Source organism: Oncorhynchus masou, unplaced genomic scaffold (assembly GCF_036934945.1).
Source record: "Oncorhynchus masou masou isolate Uvic2021 unplaced genomic scaffold, UVic_Omas_1.1 unplaced_scaffold_532, whole genome shotgun sequence".
NCBI classification, from domain to species: Eukaryota; Metazoa; Chordata; class Actinopteri; order Salmoniformes; family Salmonidae; genus Oncorhynchus; species Oncorhynchus masou.
In genome coordinates, this window is record NW_027011729.1 from 79,725 (window position 1) to 86,906 (window position 7,182).

The window sequence follows — 7,182 nt, forward strand, 5'->3', positions numbered from 1 at the left end:
GTGGTATAGGAGGGGTGTAGTATAGGAGGGGGTGTAGTATAGGAGGGGGTGTGGTATAGGAGGGGGTGTAGTATAGGAGGGGTGTAGTATAGGAGGGGGTGTGGTATAGTAGGGGTGTGGTATAGGAGGGGTGTGGTATAGTAGGGGTGTGGTATAGGAGGGGTGTGGTATACGAGGGGTGTAGTATAGGAGGGGGTGTGGTATAGGAGGGGGTGTGGTATAGGAGGGGGTGTGGTATAGGAGGGGGTGTAGTATAGGAGGGGGTGTAGTATAGGAGGGGGTGAGGGGGTGAGGTATACGAGGGGTGTAGTATAGGAGGGGTGTGGTATAGGAGGGGGTGTAGTATAGGAGAGGGTGTGGTATAGGAGGGGGTGTAGTATAGGAGGGGGTGTAGTATAGGAGGGGGTGTAGTATAGGAGGGTGTGGTATAGGAGGGGGTGTAGTATAGGAGGGGGTGTAGTATAGGAGGGGTGTGGTATAGGAGGGGTGTAGTATAGGAGGGGGTGTAGTATAGGAGGGGGTGTGGTATAGGAGGGGGTGTAGTATAGGAGGGGTGTGGTATAGGAGGGGGTGTAGTATAGGAGGGGTGTAGTATAGGAGGGGGTGTAGTATAGGAGGGGGTGTAGTATAGGAGGGGGTGTAGTGTAGGAGGGGTGTAGTATAGGAGGGGGTGTAGTATAGGAGGGGGTGTAGTATAGGAGGGGTGTGGTATAGGAGGGGTTTAGTATAGGAGGGGGTGTAGTATAGGAGGGGGTGTAGTATAGGAGGGGGTGCGGTATAGGAGGGGGTGTAGTATAGGAGGGGTGTAGTATAGGAGGGGTGTGGTATAGGAGGGGGTGTAGTATAGGAGGGGGTGTAGTATAGGAGGGGGTGTGGTATAGGAGGGGGTGTAGTATAGGAGGGGGTGTAGTATAGGAGGGGGTGTGGTATAGGAGGGGGTGTAGTATAGGAGGGGTGTGGTATAGGAGGGGTGTAGTATAGGAGGGGGTGTAGTATAGGAGGGGGTGTAGTATAGGAGGGGTGTGGTATAGGAGGGGTTTAGTATAGGAGGGGGTGTAGTATAGGAGGGGGTGTAGTATAGGAGGGGGTGTGGTATAGGAGGGGGTGTGGTATACGAGGGGTGTGGTATAGGAGGGGTGTGGTATAGGAGGGGGTGTAGTATAGGAGGGGGTGTAGTATAGGAGGGGGTGTGGTATAGGAGGGGTGTAGTATAGGAGGGGGTGTAGTATAGGAGGGGGTGTGGTATAGGAGGGGGTGTAGTATAGGAGGGGTGTGGTATAGGAGGGGTGTGGTATACGAGGGGTGTGGTATAGGAGGGGGTGTAGTATAGGAGGGGGTGTAGTATAGGAGGGGTGTAGTATAGGAGGGGTGTGGTATAGGAGGGGGTGTAGTATAGGAGGGGGTGTGGTATAGGAGGGGGTGTGGTATAGGAGGGGGTGTGGTATACGAGGGGTGTGGTATAGGAGGGGGTGTAGTATAGGAGGGGGTGTAGTATAGGAGGGGGTGTAGTATAGGAGGGTGTGGTATAGGAGGGGGTGTAGTATAGGAGGGGTGTGGTATAGGAGGGGGTGTAGTATAGGAGGGGGTGTGGTATAGGAGGGGGTGTGGTATAGGAGGGGCGTGGTATAGGAGGGGTGTGGTATAGGAGGGGTGTAGTATAGGAGGGGTGTGGTATAGGAGGGGGTGTAGTATAGGAGGGGGTGTGGTATAGGAGGGGGCGTGGTATAGGAGGGGGTGTAGTATAGGAGGGGGTGTAGTATAGGAGGGGTGTGGTATAGGAGGGGTGTAGTATAGGAGGGGTGTGGTATAGGAGGGGTGTGGTATAGGAGGGGGTGTAGTATAGGAGGGGTGTGGTATAGGAGGGGTGTGGTATAGGAGGGGGTGTAGTATAGGAGGGGTGTGGTATAGGAGGGGGTGTAGTATAGGAGGGGGTGTAGTATAGGAGGGGCGTGGTATAGGAGGGGGTGTAGTATAGGAGGGGTGTAGTATAGGAGGGGGTGTGGTATAGGAGGGGGTGTAGTATAGGAGGGGTGTGGTATAGGAGGGGGTGTAGTATAGGAGGGGTGTGGTATATGAGGGGGTGTAGTATAGGAGGGGGTGTAGTATAGGAGGGGGTGTAGTATAGGAGGGGGTGAGGTATAGGAGGGGGTGTGGTATACGAGGGGTGTGGTATAGGAGGGGGTGTAGTATAGGAGGGGGTGTAGTATAGGAGGGGGTGTAGTATAGGAGGGGTGTGGTATAGGAGGGGGTGTAGTATAGGAGGGGGTGTGGTATAGGAGGGGGGGTAGTATAGGAGGGGGTGTAGTATAGGAGGGGGTGTGGTATAGGAGGGGTGTAGTATAGGAGGGGGTGTAGTATAGGAGGGGTGTGGTATAGGAGGGGTGTAGTATAGGAGGGGTGTGGTATATGAGGGGGTGTAGTATAGGAGGGGTGTAGTATAGGAGGGGGTGTAGTATAGGAGGGTGTGGTATATGAGGGGGTGTAGTATAGGAGGGGGTGTAGTATAGGAGGGGGTGTGGTATAGGAGGGGGTGTGGTATATGAGGGGGTGTAGTATAGGAGGGGGTGTAGTATAGGAGGGGGTGTGGTATAGGAGGGGGTGTGGTATAGGAGGGGGTGTGGTATAGGAGGGGTGTGGTATAGGAGGGGTGTAGTATAGGAGGGTGTAGTATAGGAGGGGTGTGGTATAGGAGGGGGTGTAGTATAGGAGGGGTGTGGTATATGAGGGGGTGTAGTATAGGAGGGGGTGTAGTATAGGAGGGGGTGTAGTATAGGAGGGGTGTGGTATAGGAGGGGTGTGGTATAGGAGGGGGTGTAGTATAGGAGGGGTGTGGTATAGGAGGGGTGTGGTATAGGAGGGGTGTAGTATAGGAGGGGTGTGGTATAGGAGGGGGTGTAGTATAGGAGGGGGTGTAGTATAGGAGGGGCGTGGTATAGGAGGGGGTGTAGTATAGGAGGGGTGTAGTATAGGAGGGGGTGTGGTATAGCAGGGGGTGTAGTATAGGAGGGGGTGTGGTATAGGGAGGGGGTGTAGTATAGGAGGGGTGTGGTATAGGAGGGGTGTGGTATAGTAGGGGTGTGGTATAGGAGGGGTGTAGTATAGGAGGGGTGTGGTATAGGAGGGGGTGTAGTATAGGAGGGGGCGTGGTATAGGAGGGGGTGTAGTATAGGAGGGGTGTAGTATAGGAGGGGGTGTGGTATAGTAGGGGTGTAGTATAGGAGGGGGTGTGGTATAGGAGGGGGTGTGGTATAGGAGGGGATGTGGTATAGGAGGGGGTGTAGTATAGGAGGGGGTGTGGTATAGTAGGGGTGTGGTATAGGAGGGGGTGTGGTATAGGAGGGGGTGTGGTATAGGAGGGGGTGTGGTATAGGAGGGGGTGTGGTATAGGAGGGGTGTGGTATAGGAGGGGGTGTGGTATAGTAGGGGGTGTGGTATAGGAGGGGGTGTGGTATACGAGGGGATGTGGTATACGAGGGGTGTGGTATAGTAGGGGTGTAGTATAGGAGGGGCGTGGTATAGGAGGGGGTGTAGTATAGGAGGGGGTGTGGTATAGTAGGGGTGTAGTATAGGAGGGGTGTGATATAGGAGGGGTGTAGTATAGGAGGGGGTGTAGTATAGGAGGGGGTGTAGTATAGGAGGGGGTGTAGTATAGGAGGGGGTGTGGTATAGGAGGGGGTGTGGTATAGGAGGGGGTGTGGGATAGGAGGGGGTGTGGTATAGGAGGGGGTGTAGTATAGGAGGGGGTGTAGTATAGGAGGGGGTGTAGTATAGGAGGGGGTGTGGTATAGGAGGGGGTGTAGTATAGGAGGGGGTGTAGTATAGGAGGGGGTGTGGTATAGGAGGGGGTGTGGTATAGGGGGGTGTGGTATAGGCGGGGGTGTGGTATAGTAGGGGTGTGGTATAGGAGGGGGTGTGGTATAGTAGGGGTGTGGTATAGTAGGGGTGTGGTATAGTAGGGGTGTGGTATAGTAGGGGTGTGGTATAGGAGGGGTGTGGTATAGGAGGGGGTGTGGTATAGTAGGGGTGTGGTATAGGAGGGGGTGTGGTATAGTAGGGGTGTGGTATAGGAGGGGTGTGGTATAGGAGGGGGTGTGGTATAGGAGGGGGTGTGGTATAGTAGGGGTGTGGTATAGGAGGGGGTGTACTATAGGAGGGGGTGTAGTATAGGAGGGGGTGTAGTATAGGAGGGGGTGTAGTATAGGAGGGGGTGTGGTATAGGAGGGGGTGTGGTATAGGAGGGGTGTGGTATAGGAGGGGGTGTGGTATAGGAGGGGGTGTGGTATAGTAGGGGTGTGGTATAGGAGGGGGTGTAGTATAGGAGGGGTGTAGTATAGGAGGGGGTGTAGTATAGGAGGGGGTGTGGTATATGAGGGGTGTGGTATAGGAGGGGGTGTGGTATAGGAGGGGGTGTAGTATAGGAGGGGGCGTGGTATAGGAGGGGGTGTAGTATAGGAGGGGTGTAGTATAGGAGGGGGTGTGGTATAGTAGGGGTGTAGTATAGGAGGGGGTGTGGTATAGGAGGGGGTGTGGTATAGGAGGGGATGTGGTATAGGAGGGGGTGTAGTATAGGAGGGGGTGTGGTATAGTAGGGGTGTGGTATAGGAGGGGGTGTGGTATAGGAGGGGGTGTGGTATAGGAGGGGGTGTGGTATAGGAGGGGTGTAGTATAGGAGGGGGTGTGGTATAGGAGGGGGTGTGGTATAGGAGGGGTGTGGTATAGTAGGGGGTGTGGTATAGGAGGGGGTGTGGTATACGAGGGGATGTGGTATACGAGGGTGTGGTATAGTAGGGGTGTAGTATAGGAGGGGCGTGGTATAGGAGGGGGTGTAGTATAGGAGGGGGTGTGGTATAGTAGGGGTGTAGTATAGGAGGGGTGTGGTATAGGAGGGGTGTAGTATAGGAGGGGGTGTAGTATAGGAGGGGGTGTAGTATAGGAGGGGGTGTAGTATAGGAGGGGGTGTGGTATAGGAGGGGGTGTGGTATAGGAGGGGGTGTGGGATAGGAGGGGGTGTGGTATAGGAGGGGGTGTAGTATAGGAGGGGTGTGGTATAGGAGGGGTGTGGTATAGGAGGGGTGTAGTATAGGAGGGGTGTGGTATAGGAGGGGTGTGGTATAGGAGGGGGTGTAGTATAGGAGGGTGTGGTATAGGAGGGGGTGTAGTATAGGAGGGGGTGTAGTATAGGAGGGGCGTGGTATAGGAGGGGGTGTAGTATAGGAGGGGTGTAGTATAGGAGGGGGTGTGGTATAGCAGGGGGTGTAGTATAGGAGGGGGTGTGGTATAGGAGGGGGTGTAGTATAGGAGGGGTGTGGTATAGGAGGGGGTGTGGTATAGTAGGGGTGTGGTATAGGAGGGGTGTAGTATAGGAGGGGGTGTGGTATAGGAGGGGGTGTAGTATAGGAGGGGGCGTGGTATAGGAGGGGGTGTAGTATAGGAGGGGTGTAGTATAGGAGGGGGTGTGGTATAGTAGGGGTGTAGTATAGGAGGGGGTGTGGTATAGGAGGGGGTGTGGTATAGGAGGGGATGTGGTATAGGAGGGGGTGTAGTATAGGAGGGGTGTGGTATAGTAGGGGTGTGGTATAGGAGGGGGTGTGGTATAGGAGGGGGTGTGGTATAGGAGGGGGTGTGGTATAGGAGGGGGTGTAGTATAGGAGGGGGTGTGGTATAGGAGGGGGTGTGGTATAGGAGGGGGTGTGGTAGAGTAGGGGTGTGGTATAGGAGGGGGTGTGGTATACGAGGGGATGTGGTATACGAGGGGTGTGGTATAGTAGGGGTGTAGTATAGGAGGGGCGTGGTATAGGAGGGGGTGTAGTATAGGAGGGGGTGTGGTATAGTAGGGGTGTAGTATAGGAGGGGTGTGATATAGGAGGGGGTGTAGTATAGGAGGGGGTGTAGTATAGGAGGGGGTGTAGTATAGGAGGGGGTGTAGTATAGGAGGGGGTGTGGTATAGGAGGGGGTGTGGTATAGGAGGGGTGTGGGATAGGAGGGGTGTGGTATAGGAGGGGGTGTAGTATAGGAGGGGGTGTAGTATAGGAGGGGGTGTAGTATAGGAGGGGGTGTGGTATAGGAGGGGGTGTAGTATAGGAGGGGGTGTAGTATAGGAGGGGGTGTGGTATAGGAGGGGGTGTGGTATAGGAGGGGGTGTGGTATAGGAGGGGGTGTGGTATAGTAGGGGTGTGGTATAGGAGGGGGTGTGGTATAGTAGGGGTGTGGTATAGTAGGGGTGTGGTATAGTAGGGGTGTGGTATAGTAGGGGTGTGGTATAGGAGGGGTGTGGTATAGGAGGGGGTGTGGTATAGTAGGGGTGTGGTATAGGAGGGGGTGTGGTATAGTAGGGGTGTGGTATAGGAGGGGTGTGGTATAGGAGGGGGTGTGGTATAGGAGGGGGTGTGGTATAGTAGGGGTGTGGTATAGGAGGGGGTGTACTATAGGAGGGGGTGTAGTATAGGAGGGGGTGTAGTATAGGAGGGGGTGTAGTATAGGAGGGGGTGTGGTATAGGAGGGGGTGTGGTATAGGAGGGGGTGTGGTATAGGAGGGGGTGTGGTATAGGAGGGGGTGTGGTATAGTAGGGGTGTGGTATAGGAGGGGGTGTAGTATAGGAGGGGTGTAGTATAGGAGGGGGTGTAGTATAGGAGGGGGTGTGGTATATGAGGGGTGTGGTATAGGAGGGGGTGTGGTATAGGAGGGGTGTAGTATAGGAGGGGGCGTGGTATAGGAGGGGGTGTAGTATAGGAGGGGTGTAGTATAGGAGGGGTGTGGTATAGTAGGGGTGTAGTATAGGAGGGGGTGTGGTATAGGAGGGGGTGTGGTATAGGAGGGGATGTGGTATAGGAGGGGGTGTAGTATAGGAGGGGGTGTGGTATAGTAGGGGTGTGGTATAGGAGGGGGTGTGGTATAGGAGGGGGTGTGGTATAGGAGGGGTGTGGTATAGGAGGGGGTGTAGTATAGGAGGGGGTGTGGTATAGGAGGGGTGTGGTATAGGAGGGGGTGTGGTATAGTAGGGGGTGTGGTATAGGAGGGGGTGTGGTATACGAGGGGATGTGGTATACGAGGGTGTGGTATAGTAGGGGTGTAGTATAGGAGGGGCGTGGTATAGGAGGGGGTGTAGTATAGGAGGGGTGTGGTATAGTAGGGGTGTAGTATAGGAGGGGTGTGGTATAGGAGGGGGTGTAGTATAGGAGGG